Source organism: Dipodomys merriami, unplaced genomic scaffold, assembly GCF_024711535.1.
Source record: "Dipodomys merriami isolate MVZ:Mamm:240054 unplaced genomic scaffold, mDipMer1.0.p SCAF_527, whole genome shotgun sequence".
Lineage (NCBI taxonomy): Eukaryota > Metazoa > Chordata > Mammalia > Rodentia > Heteromyidae > Dipodomys > Dipodomys merriami.
In genome coordinates, this window is record NW_027206099.1 from 712,929 (window position 1) to 734,184 (window position 21,256).

A 21,256-nucleotide genomic window follows, 5' to 3' on the forward strand; every position below is an offset into this window, starting at 1 on the left:
TCATACTAACTTAGAAAACAGTTTAATTCTAACTTTCAAAACTTACTAATTGTTAAGAGGACAGAATATGTACGGTCTTCAACATTCCAATGACTACTATCTACTCATTTTCAAATTCTGAACATGCCATACCAGAGACATTCAAAATATTACCTGTTTGCGTTTTACTTAAATCTGCAATAGATGCAGTTTCCAATGAGTCGTTACATATTTAAAAGTCAACAGAAAAAGTAGACACATTCTGGTAGAAGATAAAACTATGAAGTAGCTACAATATTTAATTTCTCAAAAGTAAACATTTGTTAATCAGAGTAATCTATTATTTCTATGACAATCAATCCCAATTTTTATTCCATAAAGTCATCCTAGACCAACAGTTTCCAATTTGTAAGGTGCATCTTAAAATTTCCTAAATTCACATCATGACTAGCTTATCACTATTGTGAAAAAATACTACACTTCTGCTAATATGATGCCCTTCGTCTTGCAGAAAGAACACTATACTAAACTTTGCTGCATCGTTTCCCCCAGTGGTATTCTTGAAATCAGAACACTTGCAAATATTATTTTTATTTTTATTTTATATTTATTTTATTATATATTTATATATATTATCCATCATAGATATTCAGGAGATCTGAATATCTGAATATTAAGATCTGAAGATTATGGTTCCAAGCCCACCCAAGAAAGAAGGTTCCTTAAATTCTTATCTCCAATTAAACTGCTCATGAAAATCTAGACACACATGGCACTGAGGTTCAAATGTTAGAGCAGTAGTCTTGAGCAAAACAGGCTCAGATACAGTGCCCAGACCCAGAGGTCAAGCCCTAGGACAAAACAAACAACAAAAACAAAATAAAACCAAATGCCAAACCTTGCATTTTCTCATTTTATACAGAGGTAAATAATTAAGGAAATTTCTTCCTGTGTTTTGTATAGGTAGAAGAAAAATGATGTCACACAATTACTCTCTTCATACTATGTTACATCAAAATCTCAAAAGATTGCTCGATTTCTAAATTTATAAATTAATATCAACTTGTTGGCAACTTTGTCTAGATTATTCACTGTATCATGCTACACATGAACTGTTGGAATTGTCGATTAACTAAGTTCTAACTATATCTCACTTGAAAGAATATTCTAGGCAAATAGAATGCCAGAATCATTTGTGAATTTCTAAATTAAATCTTCTACTTGAAAAGAATTTTGGAATATCATATCGAATAGTAAATTACAAACAAAAATATTTATTTTAAATCTAAATTCTAATTTAGCCAGGTCTACAAAGTCCTACATTAAATGAACTTTCCTATTTCTCCAGGCTTAAACTTTTGTAATCCTTCATCATTTCTTTGGAATCTAACAGAATGATGCTTACTTTTTCAAAATTTTGGTTGGGAATCATGAGCTCTTTAGCATCTAGGAATGTTCGGTAATGAAGACAACATTTAAAACACAACTGAGGATTATATATTAGTTACATTTAAATAGGAAACTTGACTTCTCAAAACATAATGAAAAATTAGCCCAAACTTCCAACTGTGTATGCCTTCCTTGTTTATTTTTTATTCCTTTCTTGGTTTGTTTTATTGAGACAAAATTATACTACCTAGTCCAGGGAATGTATCACTATATAATTCCACATTCTAATCTCCTGTCTTATTCTGAGTGCTAGAATTCCTGGCTTGTATCACATTGTCCTACCACTTTTTGTTGGTTTATTTAGATACAGACTCCAATAACATTTCCACTAGACTGATGGCTCAGACTGTTCAAGTACTATGTTCCACATTCTAATCTCCTGTCTTATTCTGAGTGCTAGAATTCCTGGCTTGTATCACATTGTCCTACCACTTTTTGTTGGTTTATTTAGATACAGACTCCAATAACATTTCCACTAGACTGATGGCTCAGACTGTTCAAGTACTATGTTCAAAGCTATTCTAATATTTGACACAGGTTATGAACATTTTCAGATACACCTGAAGGGGTCTCTGATTCCTTCCTCCATGGATATGATCCCTTTATTAATGATGACTTGATTTTCTATCTCTTGCCCCTACCTATATAATATTCTCAAGCTTTTTTGGGGAAAGTTCCCTTAAGGACTTTCTAATATTAAAAATTATCACTTGATTCTAGTCTTACTCAGGAAATATTTTCTATTATTTTCTAACTTTTTTACACAGTCTGAGAATTGTTTCTTATGTGTGTTTGAACATATATGTGCCTTTGTATGTGCATATTTGTATCTATGTATGCAAAAACCTCAAGCTGTTATTCAGCAATCTTGCTGAATTCCATCACTTGAGTCATTCTTCCAATGTAGCTTTTGACTAGTTAATTATAGATAGTGTTTCAAAGACTGTTCTGCCCAGGCTGGATGCAAACTGAACTTACCAGACTCCTTTACATTATTAGGTTTTATTTCTCCAGGAGTATCAACTCTTAAACTACAAACATTTCTGTGAGTGTAAAATCTAAGCTGTAGCCCAGATTTTTAACTCGAGTTCATATAAAGATAGATGGACATACACATTACATATGCTGAGTGTACACTGTTAGAAATATGATCCTAAGCAAGGTTCCAGTGGCTCATGCTTATAGTCCTAGCTACCCAGGAGGCTGAGACTGAGGATTGCAGTTCAAATCCAGCATGGATAGGAAAGTTTCTGAGGCACTTATCTCCAATGAAGCACCAGAAAATTAGAAGTGGCGCTGTGGCTCAAGAGATAGAGCACAAGCTTTGAGCTGAAAAGAAGAGGGACAGTGCCCAGGCCTGGAGTTCAGGCCCCACTACCATCAAAAAAAAAAAAGAAAAACAAAGAAAAAGAGAAAAAGAAATGTGATCTTAGCCACCAGTTCATTGCTAGTATAATTCCTGCTCTCTCAACATGGCCTTTTTTTTCCAGTTAATTCCATGCTCTTATATCTGACTTGCTTAGAACCAGAATTATTCTTCCATTCTACTTTTTTTTTTTTTTTTACAAATTTACATGATTAGCTAGCATATTTAGAGCTAGTAGAAGAAAGAGAGTGGCCTCATCCTTCATGTTCCACTTAGAAATAATGCTTTCTCTATATCATTCCCATAGATCTAAATACTGGCCTTGGCTATATTGTTTCAAAGTTGTCTTATTTGCAGAGTCTTCTATAGTGCATTGAACCATTATACATAAACATAGAACTTCTCTTTCTTCTATTCCTATTGTTTCTCCTTCTATTAACTTATGTAAACTTGGGAAATAATGCACAACACACACACTCACAAAAAAATGTTCCGGAGAACGTTCTTCCCACTTAAAATTGGTCTTAATTTACAGAGCACTTAGGAAATTTGAAGATAATGTACTCCAGGATAACTTTTTTTTCGTTCTTTATTGTGAAAATGGTATACAGAGAGGTTAGAGTTACATAAGTAAGTTAATGAGTACATTATCTAACAAGCATTGTTACCTCCTCATTTGCTTTTCCCCTGCCATCCCTTTTCTCCCAACTGTCCCAAATCTCCCCTCCCATCCCCAAATTGTAAAGTACATTTTCAACATAGAGTCTTGATCATCTCATTGTTACAATGGGTCATACTGTGTCTTTGTTTCAGAATTTTATTTCCCTTCCACTCCCACAGTAGAAAAATGGATATGCAAGATACAAGTCACCAACATCAAATACAGTGAAAATAGGTTATACCATGGAGGAAGAAAATAGAAGATAGATAAAAAAAAATCTCAGCATGGTAATAAAAGAGTTCCTGCTTGACTTTACTCCCTGCTGCCTCTGACTGTCTCCAGGGCTAGGGGAAGTTGGGGAATGGGCAAGTGGTGAACTTACCTCTCCTTGGACCCGGTCCGTCTTCCACGGGATCGACCAAGACCCAACATCTGGCACCCAACATGGGGCACGAAAGGAAAATATTCTAGCTGAGGTTAAGAGGTCTCTAAGGGCAAGTGAAATCCTTAATATGGGTAATGTTATCTCAGAGAAGGAGGAGAAGGGGACAACATTAGGCCTAGTGGAAGTAAAAGAGGACTTGGGTGCCCCTGACGGTCCTAGGCCCTCACTCTATTCCCACAATTGGGGATAGGTACAGTGCCCTATGCAGCCCTACAGAGGGACCTGGGAGATCTGGACCCCTACAGACCTTCCACGGAGAAGCCGAGGGCCAGGGAATTAACCTATACTGAGTCTTAATCTGTTAAGAAAGGCCACCAGGTAACCTGGACCCTGGGCCAAAGGATTCACTTCCCCAAGCGTATTCAGTCAATCTGGCACCAGGAGCTAACAGACCCTTGGAATGGTATCTATGGGAATCCAAGGATATTAAACAGCTCTGCAAGGTAGTGGTAGAGGATGATCCGAACTCTCCTTGGGCCCAGACCCTGTTGCAGGACATTGCTTATTTTCAGTGTGTCCCTAAAGACTGGCTAGATGTGGCCAAAGCTGTCCTCACCAGTTCTCAGTTTATTAAATCGTGTGCCTTCTTTAAGGAGGAATGCAGAGGGCAGGAGGAGAATACCTGGGAGGCTCAACCCACAATACTGATTACTTATGCCATGTTAACCGGGACAGGGGAAGGGTACTCCACCGGCATCCAACAGGCCACAATACCAGGCCCATACCGTGACCAGGTGAGGCAGGCAGGACTTGCCTAGTGGTACTAATTGGATGAAGGGCTCACTGAGTTCCCCATAGCAGGAGGGAGACAAAAATTGGGTGAGCCTCCACCTGATTTTATAGACTGAGTCCAACAGTGTGCTCACCACAAGTTGCCGGCAAGGGACCTCCAAGATCAGTTTGTAAAGCTACTGGTTTGGGAAGGGATGAATGCAGACCACACAGCCTGCGAGGGATTGAGAGAGTGTTCCCTGAGCACTTGGGTGGTGGCCTCGCAGGATGTAGAATGCAACAGCCCCAGTCCCAATCACTATCTTTACCTTTACAGGCTCAGACATCTGCAATGTCTGAGGCTATTACCCAGGTTCTGGCAGCCCAGGGCCAAGGAACCCCAAGGCCATCAGGGAGAGGGACATGTTTTAAATGCAGACAGGAGGGCCGTTTTAAGCAGGACTGTTCACACCAATCCATCCCTGCCCCTCCGCTAACTGGCCCGGGGGGTCCAAACCACCCCCTACATCCTGCCCCAGGTGCAGGAAGGGGTACCATTGGAAAAATGATTGTCAATCCAAATTTGATTTAGATGGGAAGACTTTTAACTAGGGGAGGGGCATCTTTCAGCCCTATTAGCTCAAGGTGGAACCCCCTGTGCTGTAAGGCCCAGGCAGCCTCATGGCAGGATGACTCAGGCCCATTGGACCATCCCCCGGGGAAGGACTCCACCCTAAAATGAGTATTTTCCTAGGTGTAAAGCAGTTTTACTGCCTAATTGACATGAGGGCAGATTGAACAAAGAGTCGATTGCCCTTATGAAATGGACTAGCCTAGATGGAAAGCAGGGAAAAATATGCTCTTTAGTGGCAAAAAACCTCACCGGCAATTTACTAGGGCAAGACACATGGATGCTGTGGTCAATACAGACCATCGAGCATCCTATGATGATATCCTGGATGGCGAAGAAACACAATGGCTTAAACATGATCTAGAGGGAGTTAAGAAAAAGGGTTTTTTTAACTTTCATAAGTACAGAGAAGAGCATAAGTGACCCACTTGGGTGCACCCCCAATCCTAAAGGCAATTGTCCCCCAAATACCTCCCATTAGGTGGAAACCGAGAAGCCTTATTTGGGTGGAGCAGTGGCCATTGACCAAACCTAAACTTGTAGCGCTCCACCTTTTGGTGGAGGAACAGAAAAAACTTGGGCACATACTCCCTTCTGTGAGTCCTTGTATTTGTTATCCAAAAGGCATCCGGGGCTTGGTTCATGCTCCAAGATCTATGTAAGGTAAGTGAAAGGATGGAGCTAGTAGGAATCCCCTTAGAGGTATGCCCTGGACTCCTGCTTCAGAATATACCTTGGTTGTAATTGATATTAAAGATAGTTTTTTTGATCCCTTTGCATCTGGATTACTGCAAGAAATTTGCCTTCTCCATCCCTTCTCTTAATATTTTCCCATCCTGATCGGGGGTTTGAATGGAGGGTGCTGCCACAGGGAATGGCCAACAGCCTGGTCTTTTGCTAACAATACTTGGCCACACTTTTAGGGCCTGTGCTGGGTTCAGACACCTCTCTTACCTATGCCTACATGGATGACATAATTCTGAGGCACCAAGACCTGGGGCGCCTGGAGGGCCTTCTAACCCATGTTCTCACCATATTAAAAAAGGAGGGTTTTCCAATATCCCTAAATAAAATTCAAAAATTATCTCCTGTTAAGGAGCTCGGATCCCAACTTACCTTGACTCAGGCCAGCCCCCTTAAGCCTTTGCTGGATATTCCAGCATCTCTGTCCCTAACCCAACTTCAATGTCTTTTAGGGGAAATCAATTGGCTGTTGCCATGGGTTCTCATCCCTAAAGTCTTGTGCCCTTATTCAACCGACTAAAAGACAGGACACCCCAAGAAGTTATTACAATTACAAACAACAATTGGGCAATATTTTTACAGTTCAAAAGAGCCCTGGCTGAACTTTCCCTGAAGAGGTACTCTATTCTTAAGCCCATTTCCCTCTCGTTGTTTGCAGGTGTTACATTGATTTCTGCAGTTTTAAGTCAAAGGGGTGGGAGCCATTAGAGTGGCTTCACACTCCACTGGGGGGCACACCTCAGGTGTACTCTCAGGCAGAACAACTTGCCGATGCTATTATCAAGGGAAGGACCCAAGCCCAAAGGCATTATGGCTTTGATCCTCACTCCATTGTTTTTTCTTTTCGGATGGCAGACGTTGAGTACTCACTTGAGCCAATGCTCAACCTGCTCTCTCCCTGGAAGGATTTCTAGGTCAAATTGACTGCCATTATGGGTCATCTAAATGGACAGTCATGTTATGGCGACTTCCCCTCATAATGCCTTCTCTATTTTCTCCTACACCTATTCCTGGCGCCCAACATGATTTTACTGATGGAGGTAAAACAGGCTCTGCATATACAGCCTTTGAGGAACAACAAAAGACCCCAAGCCAACAAAGATTTCAACCTTGTCAAGGGTCAGCAGAATGAAAAGAAATGTTTGCAGTAATTATGGCCCTTCAAGACATTCAAAAACCCTTTAATTTGTATTCTGATAGTTTATATATGATTAACTTGCTCCCTCATATTCCCCAGGCACATATTAAACTGGATGGAAACCCTATTTTCCCCCTTATGGACACCCGTAAGGGCCTATTAGATGTATGGAGAGCCCCTATTCATATTCAACATTTGAGAGGGCATTCAAAACTTACTGGGTTTTTATCCATGGGCAATAATTGGGCGGACCAGTTAGCTACTGGCCCACAAGCTTTAATGTTACAAGAGGCCACCCATTTACATGATTTAACCCACAATAATTGGAGAGGTTTTCAACATAGTTTTCCTCAGATTCCTGTAAAGGACTTCAAAAGGATAGACATACCTGTAAAACATGCCAGCCCTTCTTTTTTTTAATTTTTAATTTTTTTAAATTTTTATTTTTTGTGAACACACTGTACAGAGGGGTTACAATTACATGGGCAGGTTAATGCGTACATTTCTTATCAAGCATTGCAGCCTCCTCCTTTGTTTACCCTTCACATCCCTTCCCAGCCTCCACCCCACCCCCCCACCCAATCCTCCCTGCTTTCCCCACTCCCACCAACATTGTAAAGCTCATTTTCGACATGACAACTTGTACTTCTCATTGTTGCAACAGGTCCACCTGTATCCTTAAACGACATGTTTTTCCCCATCTCCTCCACAAGGTATACTGACATCAAATATAGTGAAAGCAGAGGTTATACTGTGGGGGAGGGACATACAAAGATACAAAGAGATAATCTTATAAATGCATTAGAAACAAATGCCTGAAAGGAAAAAAAAAACATTAAAATACATATCTAATCGAACTGCTTCGCACATTTCCAACTGTGGTGAGGCTAACGTTTATTAACTTTACTGAGGAGGGAAAAAAGATAATTAACTGGGGGATGGGCAGGATGTGGGGGTTGCGGTTATATCGAAAAGGATAGAGCCTAAGAGATCCAATGCATGGCTCTCCTATTATGATAAGCTCAGTGCTGAAGATTACTCCATACTTTAGGTGAACCACGGAAAGAGGAGGTGCCAATTGGGCAAACCTCATAAGAGGTGCCCTGACCTGAGCCTCAGCAAAGAGGTGGCTCTGCCATTAAAATAAAAAGGGGGAATCTGTAGGGCACATGGACAGCAAAGTTGGCGCTGAGAGGCAGTTTAGTGGGCAGAGTCCGAGTTGTTTATGTTAAAATCTGACTGTGTACCACAACCAGGCAAAGTGACATCTGTACTTGAATAGCTCAAAGACAGAAGGGAAAGTATAGAAAGTTTAGGTGAATGATAGGATGACCTCTACAGTGATTGGTTGGTTCATTTTCCTCCCCTTCCATGCCACTCGGTCTTTTGCTTTAAAAATTGCTTGCTGCGTGGTGATAAACGAGTTCCTGCTTGACTTGACTCCCTAATGCATCTGACTGTCTCTGGGGCTACGGGAGGCTGGCGAATGAGCTAGAAGCGCACTTACCTTTCCTCGCACCCCGTCCATCTTCTGTGGGACAGATGAAGATCCAACAGGTAGGGGGAGAACAAAGGAGGAAGCAACAATGCACAATAAGAAATGTACTCATTACTGTGTTCATGTAACTGTAACCCCTCTGTACAACATTTTTACAATAAAAAACATACAAAAAATAATGTAGTACTCAAAGAAGCACTTTGGGGGTAAGGGAAGGATATCTAAATAGCTGTACAAAATTCTACATTGCTTTTTATTAAATGTTCAATATGGAACTGAATAAACATAAGTGCTTCCATTAAAAATATTAAGTCACTGTCTTGGAACTGGGGCCAGTATTTCTGCCATTGAAGTGATTTGAGCTCATTGTCCGGGTAACTCTTTTACACCATTGGTGAAGGGGAAGCTCACTATCCTTGAGGAAAAGAAATTCAAGCTAGAGTTCCTAGGGCCTGCATTGAGGCCCTGCAATGTAAAAAATATTTCTATACATGTGTAATATATGATATATATGTACACATGCATGTTTATTATATGTTGGTTATTGTAATTATTGATTTTGTATTTATTTTATTCATTTCATAGTTTATTGTATTTAGTATTATTATACACAAAATATTTATTGTGTTTTGTACATCTATTATAAAATTATACACAATAAATCAGGTCATTGACTTGTTTTACATCAATATTTTATTAAGTGTTGAAACATGATACATAATTAAATGGAGGCATTAGTCACAGTCATCACATGTTTAGAGTCTCTCCCAAGTATGAGCTTTGTCTTAGTTATCTTTTGACAACTTACTATAAGGATTTCTTTAGATGATTTATACTCAGAAGCCTTTTTTTGAGGATAAGCAAGTTGTGGGATAAAATTGTAAGGGTGGGGATGCGAATGTGGCTTAGTGGTATAGAGATTGCTCAGCATACATGAATGCCAGGGTTTGAATCCTCAGTGCCACATACTCAGAAAAACCCAGAAGCTGTGGAGTGGCTCAAGTGGTAGAGCGCTAGAATTGAGAAAAAGAAGCTCAGAGACATTACCCAGGCCCTTAGATCAAGCCCCAGGACTGGCAAAAACAATGGGCCAGATGCTGGTGGCTCACTTTTGGAACCCTAGCTTCTCAGGAAACTGAGATCTGAAGACACAGTTCAAATACAGCCTACACAAGGAAAGCCTGTTAGACTCTTATCTCCAATGAATCACCAAAAGACCTCACATGGTGCTGTGGCTCAAGTGGTAGAGAGTTAGCCTTGAGCTGAAGGGTGCAGGGACAGCGCCCAGACTTCAGTCTGAGAAAAACATCTGGAAAAAAAAGTGAGGGATAGTCAAAGTACTTTTCCTGAGTAAAGGATAATCAAAGTACTATTCCTATTTGCTAATTATGAGAATATTTTTGGGAAAATGCACATTGATGTACACCAGATTTGGAGTCAGGGCTCAAGGTTCAAGTATAGCAGATCCATATGCCCAGCCTCTCAGACTCTAACATTATAACCTTGTGTCCTACAGAGTTCTGAAAGGTCCAACATTGAAAGGCATAATATGCTCCCCAAACCCTTTGTGATAAGCACTTGACTTCTTTTGTCAATGTAATTACAGTTCTGAACCTAGCACTGCACATGTAGCTCAGGCCCGTCACCCTAGCTCAGGAGACTGAGGTCACAGGATCACAGGGTGAAGCCAGCCAGGGCAGGAAAGTCTATGACACTCTAACTTTCACTTCTGGAAAAGTCAGATATTCAAGAGCTTCCTGGGTTTCCCTTGGTGAAGAGGTTACTTGCACACTAAATTTTCTTAGAGTTCTCAAGCTATAGAAGCAGGAAAGAAACATTGTTGACCCATTCTGGTTTCAAATGAAGTTCTCAGGATCCAAGCCCTAGCCCTGTTATCAGGAAGTACTCCATTGTAACACTGTATTTGAAGGACAGAAAAGAGTTGCAAAAGCCGGGCTATGTAAAGAGACCAAGGCCTGTAGGATTAGGAGGCAGAATGTACACACTCAACAGGAAAGTGAGCTGCAAAACCACTTCATTCATTCAGGCACAAACAGCAATGGGGGGGCAACTTTAAACATTTGTTAGAGTTACACCAGGGTCAGGCTTTTCTCAGCCTCTTCAAACAATGACTAATTAATCTTCCCTCAGATGAAGGGATCCTCAGGCTATCTTTACGTTAATAATGGAGAGTCGGTTTAATGGGGAGAAGGGAGGAACAGAGTAGAAAAACCCTACTCTCTGTTCTTAGGGAGTACGTTTTTGACTCAGTCAGATTTGAAGGCCCTTCTTCTACCTCTGCCAGTCCATTCTCCTTCCTTCATTCTCCACACCATTAATGCAAATCCCCAGTCAAAGGAGAGACAGAGTCCTTTCTCTACTATCCACCAAGCACCTGAGTTAGAACCTGGCTCTGCCCTCTTGGCTCTTCTGCTGCCTGAGAAGTGGGAGAGAGACAGTCTTCCTGTTCTGTGGTGTGTGATGGCGAAGCTGGTGGCCTAGAGCACTGCAGAGAGCCTCATGATTGGGAATTTTTCCCTTCTTTCCTCCTGAAGTCTAAGACCAGATTCACCTATCATCTTTCTATCTATCTATCTATCTATCTATCTATCTATCTATCTATCTATCTATCTATCTATCTATCTATCTATCTATCTATCTATCTATCTATCTATCTATCTATCTATCTATCTATCTATCTATCTATCTACCTATCTACCTATCTATCTATCTATCTATCTATCTATCTATCTATCTATCTATCTATCTATCTATCTATCTATCTATCTATCTATCATCTATGTATCTACCTACATACCTACCTACCTACTTACCTACCTACCTCCTACCGAGTGAGCTAGCTATCTCTTTGTCAGTCCATGGGTTGAACTCAAGGCCTGGGCACTGTCTCTAGCACTCTACTACTTTAGCCATAGCACCAATTCTGGCTTTTTCTGTGTATGTGCTACTGAAGAATCGAACACAGGGCTTCTTGCATGCTAGGCAAGCACTCTCTCAATAATCCACATTCCCAGCCTCCTCATCTTTTTCTTAATGGTAGTTTTTATGTAAGTATGCTACCAACTTATGTCCCCAAGTTTAATTTTCGGAATACTGGTTATTTCTATGAACCCTGGTCTTCTCTTCTCCTGCCTGATTTGTGACTGTTTCTATCTTGGCCTCATAATAAAATTTAAATAAGGGCTGCTGAGAGTTTAAGGATGCATCATATAAGGACACAGGCCTGGAACCATGGAAGAGAAAAGCCATGGCCAGAAATGAAGAAAATGATGTGGTATGTGCAACAAGCATATCTGAAAAATAAATCAGTAAATAAAAGCAAAAGCAATACATATGATCTGTGTGCACTCAGGGAGGTAATATACACACATAAGTAGGTAGGGTACTGGTACATAACTTGGCCTTCTCTTTTTGAATTTCTGTGGCCATCCCAGGGCTTAAACTCAGGGCCCCATGCATTCCTCAGTTGTTTTGCTCAAGGCTGAAGCTCTACTTCCGCCACAGATCCACTTCCAGCCATCTGGTCATTAATTGGATATGACGTCAACCCAGGCATGCCTGGTCTGTCCTGTATCTCCTGCTCAGCTCTCTCAAAGCTGGAGTTCTGCCTTCTGGACAACTGCTCATCTTCTGTTTTTCTGGTAGTTTATTGGATATAAGAGTCTCACAGACTTTCCTGCTCGGGCTGGCTTTGGATGGCGATCTCCTGAGGAGGCTTCAAGTGGATTTCCTTACGGATTCGATGAGAAGCCGCTCCACACAAAACCTTAGTCTAAATATTGGGAGGTACTAGCAAATCAGAAACATGAAGATGCTTCTAGTGTGTTCTAGATACTTAAGGTTAGAGACACATAACATTCATAACTATTAGATTATTTTATAGGCAAAAGGAGCAATACAGACATTACTAGGATCACTCCAGCTTTCAGTCCTCTCATCCTGAGACAGTAAATTCACTGCAGCTCAAAGCTAAGTGACAGAGCTAGCATGAACTGTGGGCCTTAGCTCCCAAATCCTATGACAATCATTTCCCACTTTTGGCTTCTAAACTGTGACCAGAGGGGAAAATGAGGAGAGAAAATCCTTGTCAGAGAAAGCAGCTATAAACAACATTGGGTAGTTTACTTATAAATTCAAACTATTGGAACGACCCTGTGAAGAAATTAGGTTGTCCAGATTAAAAAATGAAGAAGCAAAGAAAGGCAGGTGCCAGTGTCTGCTGACTATAATCGCAGCTCCTCAGGTGGATGAGATGTAGATATTCTCAGTTTGAATCCAGCCCAGTTAGGAGATTATTTGAAATGCTTTTTCTAAGAGACAACAGAAAAACCCAGAAGTGGGACTGTGATTCAAGGCTAATGCACTACCCTTGAGCAAAAAATGATCAGGGACAACCCCTAGACTCATAGTTGAACTCCAGGACCTGCCCCCCAAAAGGAGCCTTTACCTCCATGTCTTTATGTATGTATGGATGCATTCCCATTGGTGAAACACCAGAGTAGCTATTATGAATGGCACCAAGCTAGGAAATTTGTTCTCAATTCAGTGATTTCATAGCACAGAGACAGCTTTCATGACAGTGCATGTTCTGGGGATCCCATGAGTGGTCCTAGTGTAGCCTAAGGGATTCTCTGTATCCCAGGCCTGCTGGAAGAAGTCTCTCTCATTGCCTGGACAGGCAGAAAAGGCCTCAGTCCTGTACAGCTGTGTAATGAACAACTCCATCCAGGCCAATTAGTGAGGATGAGTGCGGGCAGGCTCTGAAGGCCAGGAGAAAAAGGCCTCTTTGTAACTCAAGCTATCTCTCTCCCCAGTGCTCTGTTTTGACAGGAAGCCTTCATGTGTGCCACCTCCCTTGACAAGCCAAGTTTCCTGCACTTACTCTGCCTTAGGGAGACTATGTTCCTGTGTTAGATACAGTGCTAAATGTAATTCAGGAGTCCTCCTGGGACACAGTTATGGCGCTGAACCTAATAAAATGTTTCATTGCAGACGATGATGGGGCTACGATGCCTCTCCTTGGTTTCCTGAAGCTTGGGAAATCCAAGCATATGTTGGATATCACAATACTTCCTGTCATATGGGGCTGGTGAAGATCATCAGGTTTTGAAATCTTTAACCTCTCCTAGTTGGACCCTGAGTGGCTAGGTTTTGATTGTGAACACAAGGCCTGCGTTCTGGCCATGAGCTCCGAACAGAACTCTATTGCTTGACCATTTTGTATTACTGCTTCACTTCTGCTTCTCTCTCTCTCTCTCTCTCTCTCTCTCTCTCTCTCTCTCTCTCTCTCTCTCTCTCTCTCTCTCTCTCTCTCTCTCTCTCTCTCTCTCTCTCTCTCTCTCTCTCTCTCTCTCTCTCTCTCTCTCTCTCTGGTGTGTGTGTGCATACACTAGTCCTGGAGCTTGAACTCAGAACATGAGCATTGTACTTAATTTCTCTTGTAAAAATATAGCCCATTCCCACTTGAGCCACAGAGCCAATTCAGGCTTTATTATTGTAATGTTGTACTGAGTAATCAGGCCCAAAGTTACATATATGCAAAGCACTCTACACCTAAGGCACATTCACAGCCCTTTACTTCAGGTTTGTTACTATGTTTCTGTCTTTTTGTTTTTGTTGTTGTCAGTTGTAGGAGTTGAAGTCTGGGTCCTGGGTGCTGTCCCTGAGGTCTTTAGCTCAAGTCTTATCCCATAACACTTTAGCCACAGAGCCATTTCAGGTTATCTGAGCCTCAATATTCTTGTCTGCATAATCATCTCAGTTGTAGAGCTCTTCCAAGGACCAGATGAATGAATGTACCCTGTGAAAGACACAGCAAATGGCACTCTGAAGGACTCAGCACACAGCAATACGTGAAAGAATCAGCACACAGCACCCAATGGGTAAATCTGCAGCAGTGTGTGGGAAGGGGGAGCTCACCGTGCTGGAAGACAAGAAAGTCAGATCTGTTCCCAGGGCCTGAACTCAAGTCTTAGTACTCATATATTTTAAGTACATGATTTATATTTACATACACATGTTTACTGCATATTGCGGTTAGTGTAGATATTCATTTTGTGTTTTATTTATTATGTATATTAGTGAGTATGATTATGCATATAACGTTTTTTACATCCAATTACATAGGACATAGATTTGCCTGTGTATTAGACATCATTCCTGAGACCCCGGATTTTCACCAATTAGGAAAACAAGTGGGACAATTGGCTTCTTCCACCATAATTAAGTTTTTGGCAGTTCTGTGATTTGAACTCCCGGCCTAGAAGGCACACTTCATGAATGGGTCAATGTTAGCCCACCAGTCTGATGCAAGTGAAGTTGTTGGACAAATTTGAGGACCTGAGATCAAGCCCTAGGATTGGCCAACATAGATGTGTACATAGATGTTTACATAGATGTGTAGATGCAGTGTGTGTGTATTTACATATGTATATGCAGCTATAAATGTATACAGCGACAGACAGACATTTATGTAGATTCTAGTACATAACTATATAAAGTGATATCTATATCTGATTTTCATATATTCTATTACTACCAATTATTTGATCTAAAATTATGCCTTCATTAATTGATCACAGTAGAAGACTTAATAAAGTACTAAATTAATTAGTGACTTGAATTTATTGCATACAATCTTATACTAGAATGACTAGCTAATTAGTAATTCAATTAGTACATTTCAAACATTCTATTAGTGTTCCTACACATAGGAACATAGGATCTTCAGCAGTGTTTAGGTGCTAGTCCCAGGATCCAACTCAGGGCCTAGGTGTGTGGGTTAGGCTCAGGCTTCACTGACAGCCCACCAGCCTTCAGCCATGCTAGGTCACATTCAATTTTCAAGAGGAGTCATTGAGACCCAGGATGGTCAATTGCAAAGGAAACAAAGGTAAAACGGTTGTGTAAAACTTGCTGTTTATTTCCCTCCTCCATTTGTGTTGGTTTGATGTGTTTTGTTTTGTTTTGTTTTGTTTTGCCACCAGTGCCAAGAGTTGAATTTGGTCCTAGGATCCCTGGATCATCTGTGGGTGTAAAAGCTGCACCCCAGCCTAGGGTAATCATGGTTTAAGACACAATAAAATGCTTCCTTGAGCAAAAAGAGCTCAGGGAAAATGTCTAGGCTAACAGTTCAAGCCTCAGGACCTGCCACACAAAAAAGCCAGTAACTACATGTGTCTGTGTATGTATGCATGTATTTCTACCGGTGAACATCCAGAGTTGCTATGTTGAAAGGCACCAAGATAGGAAATTTGCTTTGAATAGAATTATTTCATTGCACAGAGAATTCATTCAAGTCAGTGCTGGTTCTGGGGCTCCCCCTCACTGTTCCCAGTGTAGCCTGAGCATTTCCCCACACCCCAGGCTGCTGGAGGAAGTCTGCCTCATTGTTGGAACAGGCAGACAAAAAGCCTCACTCCTGTACAACTATGTAACAAACAATTCATCCGGGGCAATTAGTGTGGGCAGACTCTGAATGCCAGGAGAAAAGGCCACTTTGTACACCAATCTCTTTCCCCAGTGCTCTTTTTTGACAAGAAGCCCTCATTTGTGCTGCCTCTCAGGTCAGGCCAAGTTCCCTGTACTTATCCTGTATTTGTTAGACTATGTCCCAGTGTTGAAACAAACTGCTGCAATTAATTCAAGAATCCTGGCAGACAACTGAGAGGTGAACCTAATGAAATGATTCATTATTGGCAATTGTATTTCCCTAGGTTTCCGGAAGCATGCTAAATCTAAGCTTATGTGTAATATCAGAGTGCTTCCTGTCCTGTCATGTAGGGTTGGTGAAGCTCATCAGGTTTTGAAACCTTTGACCTCTCCTAGTTAGGCCCTGGGTGGCTAGGTTTCGTGATTGAAAACAGGACCAGAGTGCTGACCCTGAGCTCAGAGCAGAAGCTCTTTGCTTTACCATTTGGTGTCACAGCTTCACTTCTGGTCTGTGTGTGTGTGTGTGTGTGTGTGTGTGTGTGTGTGTGTGTGTGTGTGTGTGTGTGTGTGTGTGTGTTTGTGTGTGTGTGTGTGTATTTGTGCATGCACGTGTGCACACACATGCATGCACCCATGAACCAGTCCTGGAGCTTGAACTCAGGACCTGAGCACTGTTCCAGAGTTTCACCTGTACAAGGATAACACTCTACCACTTGAGCCACAGAGCCACTTCAGGCTTTTTTTCTAGTGATGTGATACTGTGGATTCAAACCCAGGGTTTCTTATATGCAAAGCACGCTTCCCCTAAGACCCATTCCCTGCATTCTACTTCAGGTTTCTTGCTTTCTTTTCTTGTAAGTTGGAGGAGTTGAAGTCTGAGCCTGGTTGCTGTCTCTGAGTTCTTAACCTCAAGCTCTACCACTTGAGCTACCGAGCCCCTTCGGGCCATCTGGTGGTTCACTGGAGATAATCATCTGAAAGAATTTCCTGCCGAGGCTAGCTTTAGACCATTATCTCCAGCTCTCAGGCTCCTGAGTAGCTAGGATGACAGGCCCAAGTCAGTGACGCCCTGCTTCCACTTCAAGTTGCTAAGTGGTGAGAAGGATATAAGAATCTCAGGACCTTTTGTGTCTGGGATAGTTTTGAGCTTCCTGAGTAGGCAGGATGACAGACCTCAGCTACAGACACCTAGGGTGCTTGGCTGCACCTCATAGGGCACTAGCCATGAGCCTAACAGGGAAGTATCTGTGCCTAGGCCCTGAGTTCAACATTTATGACAGAGAAAAATAAACCAAAACAATTGTCTGCAGGAGACAACTCATTAGAGTTCAGTACATACATAATTTTAGCCTTCACATGGGGACATATCTGAGTCTCAACTTTCTCATCTGCGCAATCATCTTAGTTGTGGAGCTCTTACAAGGACCAGATGAAAGAATGCACCTTGTGAAGGACGCAGCACACAACACCTCATGAAGGACTCATCATATAGCTGTATCCCACAAGCTATCATTAGAATTAGGATGTTTTCATCATTATCACCATTCTTTCAGAAACACATCACAAACTGCATAAAGTTCACATGTAATTGTTTAGAGGAATGTTTTTTTTTTTTTTTTGTGGGGGAGAGTTAGCCACGGGGATTGCACTGAAAGGTTGGGGCTACTGTCCTAAGATCTTTAGCTCAAGGCTAGAGCTCTACCACTTTGAGCCACAGCTCAGAGTTTTGCAGACTTCTTGCCAAGGCTGGGTTTTAAACCCACCAGTGTCAGATTCAGCCCCCGAGTTGTGGAGCACATGGCCAGCCAAGATGGCTCTGGGAGAGGGTTGAGTGGGCAGACCCCAATTGATCTTCTGATCAGTACCTAACCAGCCCGTGAAGGCTCAGGTGAATGATAGGGTGTGACCTTGACAGTGATTGGTTCCTCTTCCTCCCTTACCATACCACCCACCCTCTTTGTCTTTAAAAAAAGGGGCTGCTCTCTGTTAATAAACGAGTTTTTCTGCCTGCTGGATTTGGCTCCCCGCTGTGTCTGATTGTCTCCTGGGCTGAGGGAGGCTAGGGAACGGGCGAGCGCCGCACTTACCTTTCCTCGGACCCCGTCCGTCTTTTGTGGGACGGACGAAGACCCAACATCTGGCGCCCAACGTGGGGCACGAAAGGAAAAGATACCGGCCGAGGCTAAGCGGTCTCTCGGGGTAAGTGAAACCCTAAATATGGGTAATGCTATATCACAGAAGGAGGAGGAAGAGGCAACATCAGGCCTAGAAGGGGTACAGGAGGATGTGGGAAGTGAGAAGGAAAAGGAAAGGGTCAAATCCAGTCGAGAACGCACTGAGACGTGCACAGTAGAAGTCAAAACAAGGGTAAAAATTACCCCCTCTGACCCAGCTGATATTACCCCCTCTGACCCAGCTGATACTGACGGTCCTAGGCCCCCTCCCTATTCTCCTGATTGGAGGGGAGGTACGGCGCCCTACGAGACCTGCGAGAGGGACTTGCAAGACCCAGACCCCTACCAGCCTTCTATGGAGGGGCCGAGGGCCAGGGAAGTAACCTCCTCGGAGACCTCCTCTGGAAAGGAAGGGCCACCAAAGAGCCCTGGAAAGGAAGGGCCACCCAAGAGCCCAGACTCTCGGCCACAGGATTCGCTTCCCCAAGCCTATCCAGTCAATCTGGCACCAGGGGCTAACAGGCCCTTGGAATGGTATCCATGGGAAGCTAAGGATCTTAAAGAGCTCCGCAAGGCGGTGGCGGAGGATGGCCCAAACTCTCCCTGGGCCCAGACCCTATTACAAGACATTGCCTATCACCCTTGTGTCCCTAAGGACTGGATGGATGTGGCCAAAGCTGTTCTTACTAGTTCTCAGTTTATTAAATGGCATGCTTTCTTTAAGGAAGAATGCAGAGTGAGAGCAGAGAGTAACCGGCAGGCTCAACCTGCAATACCCATTACTTATACCATGTTAGCAGGGACGGGGGAAGCCTACTCCACTGGCGTTGAGCAGGCCGCAATACCTGGCCCGTACCGTGACCAGGTGAGGCAGGCAGGACTTGCTGCGTGGTACAAACTAGATGATGGGCCTACTGAGTCCCCCATAGCAGGAGTGAGACAAAAACCAGATGAGTCTCTACCTGATTTCATAGACCGAGTCCAACAGAGTGTTCACCGCAAGCTGCCAGCAGGGAACCTCCGAGATCAGTTTGTAAAGCTGCTGGTCTGGGAAGGGATGAATGCAGACCACCGCATGGCCTGCGCAGGATTGAAAGAGAGTTCCCTGAGCAGATGGGTGGTGGCCTCACAGGATGTGGGAACGCAACAGCACCGGTCCCAATCACTAGCTTTAGCTTTACAGGCTCAGACGCCAGCAGCCCGGGGCCAAGGAACCCCAGGGGGGAGAGGGACTTGTTTTAAATGCGGGCAAGAGGGGCACTTTAGGAGGGACTGTACACAGCAATCCTCTGCCAACCGGCCCGGGGGGGCCAAACTGCCACCTACGCCCTGCCCCAGGTGCAGGAAGGGATACCATTGGAAAAAGGATTGTCGATCCAAGTTTGATTTAGATGGGAAGCCTTTAAACTAGGGGAGGGGCATCCTCCAGCCCCGTTAACCCAAGGAGGAACCTCCTCTGCTGTGAGGCCCAGGCAGCCTCATGGCAGGGCAGCCCAGGTCCATTGGACCATCCCCCTGGTGAACGGACTCCGCCCTAAAATGAGTATTCTCATAGGCGGAAAGAGGTTTCACTGCTTAATTGACACTGGGGCAGACCGAACCATACTCAGGGAGGAGGAAGTGCCCTTGGACTGGAAGCTTGCACCTGGGCCCCCGATATTGGGGGTAGGGGGCAACTCCCAGACCAAAGAAACGGTTGCCCTTATGACATGGACTAGCCCAGATGGAGAACAGGGAAAGATACGCCCTTTAGTGGCAAAGAACCTCACTGCCAATTTACTAGGGCAAGATATGCTAAGACAAATGGATGCCGTGGTCACTACAGACCATCGAGCATCCTATGATGATATCCTGGATGGGGAAGAAGCACAAAGGCTTAAACAGGATGGAGAGGGAGTTAAGGAAGGGGATTTTTTTAACTTTCATAATTACAGAGAAGAACATAGGGGGCCCGCTCGGATGCACCCCCAATCCTAAAGGCCACTGCCCCCCGGGTACCTCCCATTAGGTGGAAGCCGGGAAGCCCAATCTGGGTGGAGCAGTGGCCATTGACTAAACCTAAACTTGAAGCCCTCCACCTTCTGGTGGAGGAGCAGATAAGCCTCGGGCATATCCGCCCTTCTATAAGTCCTTGGAACACACCCGTATTTGTTATTCAAAAAGCCTCCGGGGCTTGGCGGATGCTCCAAGATCTACGGAAGGTAAATGAAAGGATGGAGCTAGTAGGAACGCCCCTAAGAGGCATGCCCTGGACTCCTGCTATACCTTCAGAATATACCTTGGTTGTGATTGATATTAAAGATTGTTTTTTTTCTATCCCTCTGCATCCAGATGACTGCGAGAAGTTTGCTTTCTCTATACCTTCTCTTAATTTTTCCCAGCCTGATCGGAGGTTTGAATGGACAGTGCTGCCACAGGGTATGGCCAATAGCCCAGCCTTCTGCCAACAATACTTGGCCACACTTTTAGAGCCTGTGCTGGGTTCAGATACCTCCCTTGCCTATGCCTACATGGATGATATAATTCTGGGGCACCGAGACCCAAGCTGCCTGGAGGGCCTTCTGGCCCAGGTTCTGGACATATTAAAAAAGGGGGGTTTTACCATAGCCCTTAATAAAATTCAAAAGGTGGCTCCTTTTAAGGTGCTCGGGACCCACCTTACCTTGACTCAGGCCAGCCCCCTTAAGCCTTTGCTGGATATTCCAGCCTCTCTGACCTTAACCCAACTTCAGAGTCTTTTAGGGGAAATCAATTGGCTGTTGCCATGGGTTTCTGTCCCTAAAGATAGTCTTGTGCCCTTATTTGCCCTGCTAAAAGATAGGACGCCACAAGAAGTTATTACAATTACAGACAGCCATCGGGCAATATTTTTGCAGTTCCAAAAAGCCCTGGATAAAGTTTCTCTAAAAAGGTATTCTATCAGTGAGCCCATTTCCCTTTGGTTGTTTGCAGGGGTTACATTAATATCTGCAGTTTTAACTCAAAATGGGGAGCCATTAGAGTGGGTT